Source organism: Argiope bruennichi, chromosome 3, assembly GCF_947563725.1.
Source record: "Argiope bruennichi chromosome 3, qqArgBrue1.1, whole genome shotgun sequence".
NCBI classification, from domain to species: domain Eukaryota; kingdom Metazoa; phylum Arthropoda; class Arachnida; order Araneae; family Araneidae; genus Argiope; species Argiope bruennichi.
The window spans coordinates 49,543,435-49,560,108 of NC_079153.1; the positions used below are offsets into that span (position 1 = coordinate 49,543,435).

The 16,674-nt window shown below is 30.7% G+C and overlaps 1 long non-coding RNA gene across 1 annotated transcript in view; it reads left to right on the forward strand.

The window, feature by feature from the left end:
- The first annotated feature begins 1,334 nt into the window (after positions 1 to 1,334).
- The window catches only part of LOC129963795 (uncharacterized), a 51,160-nt gene continuing 35,820 nt past the window's right edge, over positions 1,335 to 16,674 (forward strand). The window contains exon 1 of the long non-coding RNA XR_008784018.1: positions 1,335 to 1,442. This is a non-coding gene — a long non-coding RNA (uncharacterized LOC129963795). The remainder of the gene's footprint in view (positions 1,443 to 16,674) is intronic.

The following is a 16,674-nucleotide window of genomic DNA, read 5'->3' on the forward strand; positions in this document are numbered from 1 at the left end:
TTTAAACTATTTTTTAATTCCCGAATTTTAATTAAATTTTTTTTCTTTTTTTTTTTTTTTTTTCTGTCATCACATTGTAAAAACTATTTTTTAAGTCTTTCGAAATTCTCCTAAAACGTTCTTTGAATTATTTTGAATCAAATTCTTTTGAAAAGGCGCTTTTTTTGCACAGCACGAAGGTATTTCGCAATTTTGAACTGTGGATGGGTGACGACGATGACGGCTGAACTGGCATCACCCTCTACTCTCCAAACTTTCGCGTCACACCAACATGAGAAAATTTGGCTCTGATGGATTTTGTTCACTAGACCAGTCTAACTGATTATTTTCTATAAAACTGTATTTTTAGCCTGGATTCCTCCGGCATCGACGCAAAAATCAGGCCATAATAGTTAAAAATCTCATTTGTATATCTGAGTTTTGGACTCCATATTTTTACTCATCTATTCTTATTTTAATGTGCTCTTTGTGGAGTCCTAGTTTTTTTTTTTTTTTTTTTTTTTTTTTTTTACTAAACTAATGTTTTACTCGAAAAAAACACAAGGACTATTTCGAATACAATTTTATAATTTTGAACCCAATCAAATGAGAGAATGGTATCTAAGCAGGCACGTTCTTCTCTAGAATTCAGCAAGACGTTTTGCCCATGATGGCAAATGTTCAGTGTACCTGGCTCTCCTACAAGATAGATCTTTAATGAAATCGGGTTTCGAATCATTCAAGCCAGAGCAAGATCGGTCACTTGGGCACAATAGTTTATCTTGTTGGCACATAATAAAAAATTGAAAATTTTCTAATTTCCTCGAAAATTTCTCTTGTTTCCTTTTTATACCTATCCCTTCTTAAGAAAAACCTTTCTATTATTCAGTTTTTGAACCAAAGATATCCCTATCGGCACAAGATATTATATGATATCGCCAGGTTGTTGTTCCATATTTTAAATACTGTAGAATGACATGAAAATCTCATAACGGTATATTAAAGTATCTTGTGCTATTTTGAATCCAAACTATAAAAACGCTTAGAAGAATGCAATTAAATTTGAACCTCGTGATCTTACATGCCTAAAGGCGAGAAGAACTTTCGCAGGGACAAGTAATATAGATTTATCTAAAACTATTTGAACTATAAAATAATAGGAATATTAATTTGTATAAATTTGTAAAATGCTATTTTGTTATATTGATGATTTAATGCATGATTTTATGTATGATTTAATGAGTATTTTATGTCTAAAATATTTAACTGCGTTTGTATTGGCGGGAGGGGCAAAATGCATTGTTTTGCTTCGTATGTTTGATACTGTAAAAGAAACGGCATTTGTATGGCATCTTAGATATCGAAGTAAATATACTGAATCCATTTAAATATCTGAAGTATGATATTTCTCTCCAATAGAGAAATATAATTGAAGGAATTTTAATAAAGAAAAAGCTCTAGAGGTAGGCATTTTGATTTTTTTTTCAACATCGCGTTTAAAATCATTGTTGAAGTGATATCAATGATATTAACATAAAAAGAATAAAAAATATTTTAAAATAGTGAAAAAATTGTATATTTATGTAAATGCTTTTTTTCCCCTTTGTTTATAATTTTGTTTTCTTCGTTTTTTTTTTGGGGGGGGGGAATGAAAATCGTAAATATCAAATCGAGCAGTTTGATTCTTTTGTGATATGAAGTTTTGCTTTTTATATTTAATATTTCTAATTTTAAAATGCCCTTATCTTTACTATTTCGGTGTGATATCTGTCAGCAAAATTAAATTTTATTTTCAAATCCAGATTATCTGATTCTATGCATTTTATATTTAATTATTATGAAAATAAAATTTCATTCCTCTTTACATTGATTACATCAAAGCGTTTCAGGAAATATGATTATTTATTATTAGCGGCAATTTATGTTGATTCAATGACGTTTTAAAGCCATGACAAGAATAATAAAAATATCATTTGATCAAACAATTGTCTAAAATTTATCTATTACCATCTCTTCCAAATCTCGCGGGGAAAAAAAGAAAAAAAAACTTTGGAGGATTCTTTTTTTCCGAATTCATATATTTAAGTATTCTGAAAATAAAATTTCATTCCTCTTTACATTGATTACATCAAAGCGTTTCAGGAAATATGATTATTTATTATTAGTGGCAATTTATGTTGATTCAATGACGTTTTGAAGCCACGACAAGAATAATAAAAATATCATTTGATCAAACAACTGTCTAAAATTTATATATTACCATCTCTTAGAAATCTCGCGGGAAAAAAAAGAAAAAAAAACTTTGGAGGATTCTTTTTTTCCGAATTCATATATTTAAGTATTCTGAAAATAAAATTTCATTCCTCTTTACATTGATTACATCAAAGCGTTTCAGGAAATATGATTATTTATTATTAGTGGCAATTTATGTTGATTCAATGACGTTTTGAAGCCACGACAAGAATAATAAAAATATAATTTGATCAAACAACTGTCTAAAATTTATATATTACCATCTCTTAGGAATCTCGCGGGAAAAAAAAGAAAAAAAAACTTTGGAGGATTCTTTTTTTCCGAATTCATATATTTAAGTATTCTGAAAATAAAATTTCATTCCTCTTTACATTGATTACATCAAAGCGTTTCAGGAAATATGATTATTTATTATTAGTGGCAATTTATGTTGATTCAATGACGTTTTGAAGCCACGACAAGAATAATAAAAATATCATTTGATCAAACAACTGTCTAAAATTTATATATTACCATCTCTTAGAAATCTCGCGGGAAAAAAAAGAAAAAAAAACTTTGGAGGATTCTTTTTTTCCGAATTCATATATTTAAGTATTCTGAAAATAAAATTTCATTCCTCTTTACATTGATTACATCAAAGCGTTTCAGGAAATATGATTATTTATTATTAGTGGCAATTTATGTTGATTCAATGACGTTTTGAAGCCACGACAAGAATAATAAAAATATCATTTGATCAAACAACTGTCTAAAATTTATATATTACCATCTCTTAGGAATCTCGCGGGAAAAAAAAGAAAAAAAAACTTTGGAGGATTCTTTTTTTCCGAATTCATATATTTAAGTATTCTGAAAATAAAATTTCATTCCTCTTTACATTGATTACATCAAAGCGTTTCAGGAAATATGATTATTTATTATTAGCGGCAATTTATGTTGATTCAATGACGTTTTGAAGCCATGACAAGAATAATAAAAATATCATTTGATCAAACAACTGTCTAAAATTTATATATTACCATCTCTTCCAAATCTCGCGGGGAAAAAAAGAAAAAAAAACCTTTGGAGGTTGTTTTTTTTTTCCGAATTCAATTGCCAGGAGCCTATCTCCTTTTTTTTTTTTTTTTTTTTTATTCCGGCTTTAATCTTTTGAGTGATTTCGAGCCAATTCAATCTTTATTTATCTGGTAAATACTAGAAGCATTTTAGAACAGATGAAAATTACCAAACTTGGAACTATTTATCTGAACACTATGTAATCAAAGCTTATTTTTAAAATATAATCTAACAAATAAAACCGCATCCAAGTCTTAATGGGAAATATGTAAACATTATAATACCACTGGCATTCAATATAAATTTCTTTTTAGCTTCCTAAGAATATAAATATCAAAAGTCAATATTTGTATAAATTCTGTACATTAATTCATTGTTTTTATTTTATTTGCCTTTGAGCATTAAAAGTTGTTTTGAAATCGATATTCTTTCATGTAACAAAAAGAATTATAATGTAGTAAATATAAGAGTATATTCGATTATTTGATTCATTTTGCCAAAGGAAAATTACAGGGTTCAAAATTAAATTACTTATACGCACTGCAATGTAGTCGCTAGATTATGTATCTTTTTTGCCAAAAATGTCAATATGCAAAATTTCAATGGCAGTCCTTCTAAGCAAAAATTGAATGTTTCTCTAACGATTTTTGCCGCTACTTAAAATAGCATCTATTTGGCCTATATTAAATGGTTAGTAAACGATTCCAAAGTCTGGTTATTAAACAGTCCTATAGTCTTGGGTCATCCTCATCCCAATCATTTTGGCTGAAAAGGGTTAAAATTGGGGGGGAAAATTCAAAAATAATGGTTTAAAGTTAATTTTTTGTTTCAAACTACTATTCCTTCTTATTTTCTATTTCTTTTATTTTAATAAGAAAATGGCCCATAAATAATACTAATTACTTTAACGCATGTAAGGCTCCTTTTAATGTGCATATATCAAGAATGAAATGTTTAAGTAGCAGTCAAATTGGTATTTTTTAATCAAATTTATTCAATATGTTAACTTTTTGTTCATAAAAAAAATATATCGTTTCTGTTTAAAGCAAAGACTAGGCTTCTAAATTTGAGAGTGATCAGTCAAGGATCTGTTTCTAATAAGACTCAAAAATAGTTGAACCTCATCATATATCGTCTTTTTAGTGTCATGTCAAAGTGTGAGATGACTAGCTAAAATATCCTCCTAATGCTGTGACTATTATTCATAACTGTAAACCCTGTTCGGAAATTTGTGCAACTTCCTTTATTGAACAATATATCAAAAAATCACTTTACCTGCTAAAAAAACTTTTCTGTACTTTTGGAATTCCTTTTTAATTTCTATAGCGGTGTGTTTCCGAAATTTTTATTTAATATCCATAGATTTGCTTATTTCGGCTTTAATTAAATATAATCAAAAACTAGATTTGATTATATTTAAAATTCTAGCGCTTCAATTTAATCTCTCTGAATTTGCTTTATATAAAACAAAGTCATTTGTCAGATTTTTCAGTTCTTTTGAAATCGTAGAATCTAAATAATTGCCATAAAATAATGTCCTCTATTTGGATACATCTACAACTAAAATTATTGAATTAAATGGAGCCAAATTTCAAACACAGACTATGAAAATAGAGTGAAATGATTGCCACAAAAGTGATAAAATTTGATAACATAATCTAAATTTCCTGTTCAGCATCACCACTGATTCCCTTTGAAGAAGGATGAAAACTAAAATTCAATAAGCAATTCATTGATTATTTTTTATCCGTCCTTCATATACATCCAACATTAATTTAATTTTCTATGCACTTGGGAATATAATACTGTCAAGCTGTTAAAAAATTTAGAAATTTCATACCTATATAAAGATCTAATATCTACTGCGACGCTAATTGTATGATTAAAAAATTCAAAAAAGTCTGATTTCAAAGAAAAGACAAACTTGAGACAATGTCAGAGACAATGCAATGCCAGAAATTATTACAAATATCCAAATTGGCGTTTCACAAATATCAAATGCCGCATGTCGGTTGCAATATCGTATTTTCAGAAAAGAATACATACTGAACGTGATCTAGGAAAATTTAATTTTAAATAAAAACAAATTATTTTCTGTAAATTTTATATTATATCACATTTTTTGTATGGGAATTTTTTTTATTGAATGAACATTAATAAAATTTTGCATGATTCACTTTCTGCATGTTAATAATAACACCAAGAGTCCTTCAATACCATTTGGTTCACAAATTAAACACATTATGTTAAGTAATAATGGCTACCTTATATAAATATCTTTCAGCTTCAAATTTTGATAAATGTATCTCATAATATTTTAAAGCTTTACGCTGTATTGTTCACTTAGTTACGCATTTCCCTATTTTTTTTTTTTATATATATATTTCTATACATCCAAATAGATCACAGAAAATTCAGAAGTGTTTAAAAGTGTCAACACTTCAAAAAAATTAACATTCATTTATTCTAAGAATAAATTTTAATTGTAAGAATGAAAAAAAAATGTAATCTTATTAAAAGCTTGTCTTATACTAAAACTTGTTAAAAAAATGGAAAAATAAACCGGATTTTAATTTAAACTTTTAAGTCATGGTGGAATAATAGTAGTAGCAACAAAAACGATTTGAGTACCACATCGGCAGTTAGATGCATTCTTCTAAAATATGCTTGAAAGATTTTTTAATTTTAAAAAATTTAAATTATGCCACAAAAAAAGGAATTATTGAAAAGATATTTTTTAAACATAATATTTTTCAGATGTTATTGCGGAAAAACGCCAAGTCTGGCTTAATTATTGTTCAATTTTTTAAACTAAATTTTTTTTAAATCAATTCTCTAAAGTATATATATGTGTGTCAAATGACGCTATCTGGGCTGCACTTTCCCAACACACAAATACAGTCCCAAATACACATTTATCTTTATTACTATTAGAGATTAATCTGTTTTCGATTCTGACAGCGCCAAAACCTCTTCTGTAGGAGCTTTTTATTGGCATTCTATTACCCATACGTGCCACGATCTACATATGAAATTTTGTTCCATTTCATTTGCTAGTTTTAACTGAAGTTGTCTTCGAATAAGAAAACATGCTTTATGGCCACCCTGTCTTATTAAGAGTGTAATTTATTACTTGCTCTTTATTTTAATTGTTTTTCTCTGTAACAGAGGATTATGTTAATGTGCCCTGTGATTCGGAGAATACTGGCATTAAAAATCATTCACATTTTTATTAAATATGAACAGTCTCCTCTTCCGTAAATAAATAGATTCATGTCATATTTGTGTAGCATGCATTTGTCAAACGTCTCAAGCTATTTTAGTGCATTTATCTGATACCATTGCATGCTAAGGGAGGTTTGCACTTATGACGTTCGAAACGCGTGACATCTTATACTCAGGAAAACATTTTCCCAAAATCAATTTCTGGGATTTCTAAAGTTCTTTTCGAGGAAAACAACATTGACTCAGGCAGACGATAGATTTTTTTTTCTGTGTAGATATTTCTTGTGAACACTGGATATCCTGCCGCTTGTTCAAGTTCGAATCGATTGTGTGAGCTTTTCAGCCGGATCGCTGAATTCTGAGAATAGTTCTTCTAGAAAACCTATACTAACGTCTTTTTCTGTTAAAATAAATAAATTTTGCCCTTTTATTTGCCATATGCACGAAAAAGCTGTTTCAGAAATTTAGGCTCAGAAATGTTATCTGTAAATATACTTTCAACATTTTATGGATTTCTTTTCAAACATTCAGGTCAATGTACAGCTGTTCTTTGTTATTTTGGAATAATAAATATTTTGTAAATACATTTTTATGTATGAATTAAATGTTAGATATTAGTCTTTAATCGAAATAAAAAAGTAATATAATGAAGCATTTAGAAATATCTTTAAATATATTATTATTCTAATCACATTCATGATATATTTTAACTCCCATTAAATCAGTTATTTAATAAAATCAATGTTGGGCTATCTTCTCCAGTTTTTTTTCGCATAATCCCATATAAAGAAATTGACTACCCCCCCCCCTCTTTCCTTCTTTTGCGTAAAATTATGAGCTTTGGACGGAAACTATGATAGCCGCAAGTGACCATGTTTTTATTTTCAGTTATATTTGTGAGTTTTTTGCTTTATAAAATAGTAAATCCCACGGGGCGGCACATCGTAATTGAGGATGACAAGCTTCCAGCTTGGTGGTTGGTTCTCGCCACCCTTGTAGGTACACGAAAAGATAGAAATCTGGCTCCTCCCATCGATGACGGAACGTTCTTCCTTAGGGAAAAGTTGTATCGAGGTCGGTGATGGTCCTTAGGATTCAACTTCAGTTCCCGCCAGTGTTGCCGTTGCGGCTGTCCGTTCATTCAAGTTTTTCTATGGGCCTTCAGGCGGGTTAGAGTAGTCAGTTTGTGATTTATAAAACAATAAAAAAAAAGACATGCATTTTTTTTTTTTTTTTTTGACTGATTGGAAATCAAAATTTAGCATAGATCTATAATTATGGTAACAAGATCATATACAGAATTTTATTTATTCAATTCATTGCGTTTTTGAATTGTCGCATTTATACAAAAGATGAAAGTGCTAACCTATATACAGTCAATCCCTTGACGAATTTAATTAAAAAAATAAGACAATAAACCTGAGAAACAAATGACATTGATCTTGCCTTTTAATATTTTTAGTTCTTTTCGCTTATAGGTGGACAGGCGGGCATCCTCTAAATCTGGGTTTTGTCCAAATTTGATAAATAAATCTACTACTTATAAATACTACGTACAAATTTTTTTCCGTCACCCTTAAGGCATTTTTATGAGGTAAAGTCAAAAAGTAAAGAGACATTTGAGAAAAGGTGCATTTATTCTAAATAGAAAACTGAATTTGATAGAAAACTGAAACATACATTATTTCTCTATATAACCACCCTGGACTGCAACGTACTTTTCCAAACGTTTCACAATTTTTTTTATTCAGTCGGAAGAGTTTTTCGATTGTGTATCTGTAACCAATTTTGCATCACATGTATGACTTCTTCAAAATTTCTTCCCTTAAAGCTTTCTTCATTGGTCCAAACATATGAATATCGCTTGAAGCCTGGTTTGGACTGTATGGTAGATGTTCCAGCACTCTAAATCCCAGCTCCTTTATTGTTTTGGCAGTCCGTTGAGCAGACCCACTTTGAGCACACTTTCCGAAATATTAGCCTGGGCCGCGGTGGTCTGGTGGTAAGGTCTCGGCTTCGGAACCGGAGGGTTTTAGGTTCGTGACCCGATTCCACCGAAGAACCGTCGTTTAAGGGGGTCTGTTGCACGTTAAATCCGTCATGACCAAACGTCCTCCCGCTGGTGTGGTGTGGTGTGGTGTGGAGAGGGGGGTGCCAGCTCAGGTGTCGTCCTCGTCATCTGACCGCGGTTCAAAATGACGAGGTCCGTCCCAAAATAGCCCTAGTGTTGCTTCAAACGGGACGTTAATATAACCAAACCAAACCAAACCGAAATATTAGCCTGTCAATACCAATTAGATGCAATACGCTGTATTGTAAAGTATTGGGGATTTCGTCCATTTTGTTTCGTCTCTTTTCCATCGTTATACTCTCAACGACTTCCAAATTATCTTCAGTGGTTGACATCGATGGCTTGTACGATTTTTTTTTTTTGTCACATAAAGAAGTTCTTCCATTATCCATTCGTAGATCTTTCTTTGCGATAAACAGCTGGCACCATACTATGCTGGCATGTGACGAAAATTATTCGTTCGAAAACAAGAAGCGGATCATTGCCCTCATTTCCTCCTTTGTGCAGATCGACAATGGAGCTGCCCTGATTAACAATCTGCTACACTCCAACGACTAATGCAAAAATAAAAGTTACAGTTCAATAGAATTGTTTCCGACAACATTCATTCAGCGCTAGACTCTTGCAGTGTTACCAAACCCTGGAAAGAGAAATTGAAAAATTTCCTATACTTTTTCGCTTACCTTAGTAGATGCATGTTCTCACACAGACATTATTCCAAAAATGTGTTTTTGGACTCAGAATGGTTTAAGCTGAAATTGTGCACCACTTCCACCTATCCAGTCGTTGCATTTGTGAGTTGTTGCGCTTGTATGCATGTGAAAATACAAACGTCAACCCCCTTGCTAGATTTTTTTCAAATTTGATGCGCGTCTACTATATTTTAAATGCTAACTTTGTACAACAAATTTTATTTATTTATCTCTTAAAGATTTTAAAATATCTTATTTACTTGCACGCGAATACTCGGACAGAGACTTCGATTGAATGGATTTCATTTAAAATTTGAAATAAATCTAAAAATTTGATGTTAGTTGCGATAGCAAATTTCATTTGTCTAGTTCAAAGCATTTTCGAGTTGGTGTATTTATTCAAAGACAGAATTCTAACTAGCGGGAATATCACTCCGATATTTTCTCGTAAAGTCTTTAATAAACGCTCTAATGTGTTATTAGCCACTGGAAAATAATCGTTACGAAAATGTCTACTGAGGCTATTTTCTATCTTTAGCGGATTTTTTTTCTTTTTGGAAATTAATATTTGTTACAAGTCTCAGACAATCGAATATGCATTTGGATGATTTTTTACCACTGAGAAAAACTGGAATTTGGCGCAGAATTATAATTGTAACTATACTATAATGCACTATACATTGGGTAAAAAAAGTATTGGCAATTGACTTAATTTATTCATATTGACAAATACATAAAATGTTATGCAATTTTAGCTGTCGTAATTAAATACGAGACATCTTAGATATATAAAAATAGTAAAACTTTTATTTTAATTTGAATTTTCTACGATTTTTTCTTTCAAAATCGAAAATTTGCATGTCAAAAAAATATTGGCAAAGTTTTAACTGCTATGCAAATTTTGTTACATTGAAGTCACGTGTTTCGACTGATAAGAAACTCTACAGGTATAAGGTCTGCAAAACTACTCCAAAAGTGTCTATGCATTATTTTGAGATTACTGCAGTAAAATGACTTCGAAATCAAAGGAGTTGGACGTTAGTGTTAAAAACATGATTATTAGGCTCAGAAATGAAGGTTTAACTTATCGTGCTATAAGAGTGTAGTTGAATATAAGTTTATTTACTGTCAGAAGTGTTGTAAAAAAGTTCAAGGAAACAGGATCAACGGAAAATAAGACTAGAAGTGGACGACCTCGAATATTTTCTACAAGAGAAAAACGTGCCATTATTAACAAGGTTAAGAAAAACCCTAAAACAAGGGCACCCCAGATAACTAGAGATGTTGCTTTCACTTCGCAAAGGATTTTCAGCGTACAGACTGTGCGGAATGTTTTACACGAGGGACGTTATTATGGAAAGGCAGCTAGAAAGGAACCATTCATCTCGCAAATAAATAGGAGAAAGAGGTTAGATTTCGCAAAATCCCAAGTTGATTTATCCGAAGAGTTTTGGAACACAGTTATTTTTTCCGACGAATCAAAGTTTAACATTTTCGGCAGTGATGGACGGCGATATGTGTGGAGGAGGCCAAATACTGAATTGGAAGAGTAACATTAAACTGCTACTGTAAAACATGGTGGAGGCAGCGTCTTAGTTTGGGGCTGAATGGCAGCTAATGTAGTTGGCAACCTGTATTTTATTGATGGTATTATGACAGGACGTACATACATTGACATTTTGCGCCATAACTTAAAAATCAGTGCCCAGAATCTTGGCTTGGGAACATCATTCGCTTTTCAACAAGACAATGACTCCAAGCATACAGCGAATCTCACCCGTGAATATTTACTCTGCAGTGCTCCTCACCAGTTAAAAACCCCACCACAATCGCCTGACATCAATCCAATTGAAAATTTATGGCACCTGCTGGATCTAGAAATCAGGAAACATAAAATTTCAAGTAAAGACGACCTCAAACGTTTACTTTTTCAAGAGTGGCACAAAATTCCCAACAGTACAAAAAAGATTTTAGTTTCCTCTATGAGAAATAGATTACAAGCTGTTATAGATGCAGAAGGTATGCATACAGAGTACTAAGCATATACTGATTTTGTTTTCGCTCATAATTTTGTCAATTTCATAATTTTGCAATTACTTCTTTTATCATGTAAATTTTGGATTTTCTCGTAGATTTTGACTAAAAAAATATTTAAATGAAAATTTCGTTATATTTGTTTGTCTTTTCTCCTTCTGTAATCGCGATGTTAAAATAAAATTTGTAAACATACTTTGTTAGCAAATATGATCATTTATAGGCAATTGCCAATACTTTTTTTATCCACTGTAATTGTATATACTAAAATCGTGGTAATTTCGAGTCATCTAATTTACATGCTTATAAAAGTGCAGACTGGCAGATATTTCATCCCATTACGAATTTGTCTTTATATACAGGGTGTTTATAAAGTCCCGGACCCATTTTGATGTTTAATAACTCATAAAATAATAAAGATAGATTAAAATTAATAACATAAATGGTTAAATAGACTCAAAAAGTTTCATGACCCTTGTCAATGAACTTCCACGTGTGCCCCCTTCGTCGCACGGAGAATATCAAGTCGATAGTCAATTTCACGCCAGGTAGCGACAAGCATGTCGGCATCCACAGAGCCATTTGCGCACTTTATGGCGATTAACAATGCCAGAAACATGAAAGGATGCTTCATCGGAGAACATTATGCTCTTCAGAAAATCAGCAGCATCTTCTATCCTCCTTAGCATATCTGTTGCAAAGGCCATCCTCCTAGGCCTATCATTCGGTTCCAAAACTTGAACAATTTGAACTTTGTATGCATGCAGTCTTAATTTTTTCTTAATAACCTTGTACACCGTCGAAATTGGCATATCCAATTCTGTTGCCGCTGATCTCACAGATATTCTAGGATTGTGTAAAAATGTCTCTCTGACACGCTCAACATCAAAATCACTTGTGCAAGGACGTCTGGAACGTTTCTTATCTTCGATAATTTCAATTTCTAGAAAATTGTTTTTCCACCGCAAGATGCTGTTTTTGGATGGAGGATCTTTTTGGTAAATTCTTCTGAAATTTCTCTGTGCTTGCACTATCGATTTCATTTCTATGAACCACCATAAAATCTGTCCTTTCTCTTGTGGTGTACGCATTCTCCTTAATATCCACTCGAATAAAACATCACATACAAAAGTACTACATAGAACAAACACATCAAAAGTAAACATAACATAGCAATAGTTGCCAAAAACAAAAGAGAGAAAAATGCAATTAATAAGCAGACGATATTTAGAAAAGTACAGATATTTAGACTGGAAAATGAAATTATCTGAAATTAACCGCACGCGCAGACGATATTTACAAAAGTAAAAATATTCAAACCTGAAAAGGAAAATATATGAGTTATTCCATCAATAAATGCCATAAGTTTGTTTATATCTTTATTATTTTACGAGTTATTAAACATCAAAATGGGTCCGGGACTTTATAAACACCCTGTATATTCTTAAGATATGAAATATGTGCACCAAATGTTACTCATCTACTTTATTTATTATTATTATCATATTAACTTATACCCGGACAGCCGGCAGATAGACTTCCTTTGAACAGATTTCTTTTAAACGTGGATCTACAAATTTGAAGTAGAAATCGTATACCAATTTTCACCTACCTAGCTCAAAGCGTTTGAGTTGTTGTGTTTACAGCAGACAATGACTATTCCAAATAGAATTTTTCGAATTTAGAGAGGTCTGAAACATAGAAATTGATCAAAATTTCGATATCATTTTTTTTTAAGATTTCGGTACTTTTTTTTGTGTACTTCGTATATGAGAAAGGGAAGATATGATTCAATCAAATAATTCAGTGTAAGAAGGTCTTATTTTTCAAATGTTTAACAAATCACAAATCAGTTCATTTTTTAAGAGAAATTATCTATCCTCCCGGTATCGAGCAAATTAATCCTTATCGCTCGTAAAATTCACTTGAATGCTTCAATAAATAATTTAAAGAAACAGAATTCTCGAACTAAACAAATAAAAAATTCCTCTTTTAATCTTTGCTCGTTTTCCAAATGATCTTTTAATTGGATTAAATGCTTGCTCGTCTCCTTAAAAAAATCTCTAATTGGAAGAGCGGTATTTTATTTCAACTTTCAATTCCTTAACGAATCCTGACATCAATTTGTGATATTTATTCAAGTGGAAAGTAATGTGACATTCTTTCGTATAATTGAAAAGTTGTCTTGTCTCCTTGTTTAAGAGAAGATTTGAAGAAATGTGTCTAATAGACAGGAAATTGCGCAGCAGATTCAAGTTAAATTGTTTGTTATTTGTATTTGGACCTTAATAAAATATTTGATTTATAAAAACTATCATGAAGAACTCCATTTACTGATAGAACTTTAAAAAATTATTAAAGAAACTTGCAAACAACATCCTTTTTTTCCATATTGTTTATAGGATATTGATTCAGATTTTAGATGAATTTTATGAAGGGTGTCCCAAAATTAACGCAAGATTTGAATGTGTCATCATTCATGCAGTAAAGCGTTGGCAACATTATTAATGAAAACCATTTGATAGCTGATAGTTCAGGGTTAGTGAAAATGGAGCGATACACGATGAAACAACGTGTTAACGCAAGATTTGAATTAATATAAAAAATGATTTTTGTTTTGTTAAATTGTTTGTTTTCTTTAAATTTTTATATTTTTATTGAATCGTAAAGTATTCAGGATAGGATATGGAATAACATATAGGGTAAATGACCTCCACGACTTTGGTGCCACTATACAATCTTTTGACCATTCCCTGATCATTTTGCACAAACATGACTGAATTCAATTGATGCAGTGTTGAATTTTTTACTTCAACTCACGCTGCTTGTTTCCTTGTTGGAATAGACATTTGACTTCAAATAACCCCATAAAAAATCCAATAGTGTTAAATCAAACGATCTAGGGGGCCAATTCTCAAATTTTCGAACTGGGGCTGCCAGACTTTCATTATTTTTCAAATATTGTTCAACAATGAAAACATGTTTTATCGTGTAATGCACCATTTTTACTACTTTTAACTATCAGCTCTCAAATGGTTTTTTAATAGGGTTGCCAACATTTTACTGCGCAAATGGTGGTAAATTCATATCTTGAGTTAATTTTGGGTTTAATTTTTAACCACTTAATTGCTTATTTTCTAAACAAATATATATATATATATGAAACAAATACATATTATCTATGAAACTTCAAAAAAATATTCTGAAATATTTAAATTTATAAAATTTAAATATTTGGTGTACTTTTATATAAAAATGTCAAAATACATTTTTTACTTAAATTTAGCATTTTGGTCATTACTTTGCGCTTCATAAAATATAAACATTACGAAAATAAGCACAGAAGAAAAATTTCAGTTCAAATGCTTCATAATCGTTTAATAATATAAAAGAGCTATCAAAAAATTGGTCTAATATTTTATATTTTAAAATATATCTCTTTGATAAAAAAAAACTTGCTATGAGTCAATGAAGAATAGATGTAGAATTATGTAGATATAGAAAATTTTGTTTCAATCGCAATCTCGCTTTAGGACCACCAACTAATTAAATATTACAATGGAAAGCGAAGAATATGCAGATGACCTAGTACGGTTAAACCTTAGCACTCATTGGCGCCACTGCAGCGATATTGGATTACACACACTCTTATTTACTTTCTTTATTTGTGATCTCTGTCTACCTACGGAGACAAATTTTTGAAAACTCCCTTTAATGAGGTATTTCAGTTCATTTTCTAGATTAATGTGATTGCAAAAAATGAAAAATATTTATCGGAAAATTCTGCGCCAATTGAAATTCTGTAAAATGTGTCAATTTGGTTAAAAAAAAATAGTGAAATTTGCAACAAAAAGCAAAACACTCTACAAGAAATTCTATTGCACATATTCCAATTATTTTTGTATACAAAATACTTACAACTACGGTGAAGAGAATAAACTAGAATCTAAGAAATGTGTGCTAAAAGTTATAGCTAATAGAGTATTTCTATATTGAAAATTTCACAAAATTCATTGTTGGAAATTACATTAGGCAGCTTTAAAAGAAAAACTACTCAGTTCAAAGTTCTATCCCTAGTTTAATGCCTTTGGCACACTAAGGATAACATATATGCAATATTTCATGGTAATATATTAATAAGATATCATGTTTTACGTTTAAAACTTTTTACAAAATCTAAGTTTTTCAAAAACTTTAAATGAAGTTTTCATTCGTCTTGTACTAAAAATGCTTTGTAAACATAAACAATGTTCCAAAGCAGATGCAACTGACATAACGGCATAAAAACTACTCAAAACGTATTCTAATACGCGTAGCTTGCTGATAGAATATATAATAAAATAAATTATAATTCAGGGAGTCATGTACTTGATAAAATATTGGGAAACATTCAACTTCTTCCAAATTCATTTTCAGCTACTGTGGTTTATAAAACATCACATATTGCGGTTTCTATTTATCGTAGAATTAAAACAAACACAGATTTGTTAACCCAAATGAATGGGTTTTAAAATAAAACAATAAAAAAAATTTGTTAATTTTTACCAAAATCTGCCTTTTAAAAGCAGACAGATACCTTAAACAATATAGATAAACATTAACCGAGATTACAGTTACTAATTTTGGTTGCTAATCAAAATAACTTTATTCTGATCATGAACAAAAGAACTAGAAATTTACTTATTTTAAATCAAAAGCATGCACGCAACCCACTGTAACAGAAGAGCTGGAGACTTTTGTCAGTTTCACTTCAATTAACTAATTTTGTTTCTATTATTCTGTAGAATTTCCTCTGGTTAAAAGCATATTTACAAACTTAGGAATTTAATTTTTCACAAATGATACTAATAATAACCGTGTGTGTGTGTGTGTGTGTGTGTGTGTGTGTGTGTGTGTGTGTGTGTGTGTGTGTGTGTGTGTGTGTGTGTGTTTAAACTGTCTCATTTATGGTGCGCGAATAAACTAGACTAGGAATAAATCAAGCATGAATAAATAGCCAAGATAAATGAGCTGAGGTCTGTAGTATTTAAATCATTATATTCTTCCTTCACAGATATAATTGAAGTTTATTAATAGTATTTTCTAGCATCATTTTTTATTAAGTATTCGGCGTTGTATTTTTTTTTTTTCTATTCGTAAATATTTTTTGGTTCAATTTTAGTGATTAATTTTATGTGTTCATGAACATTATGGATTGAAAAGATCCCATTGCAAGTTAACAGGACAGTTGACCTTGATTAAAAATTTAATACAAATAACATTCAAAAAATTTAAACATTTTGCCAATGCACATATGAAAATTAGCTCAGAAATACTGTTAATAGGAAAACAGCCCGTCTAGACAGGCACATATTCTAGTTAAAT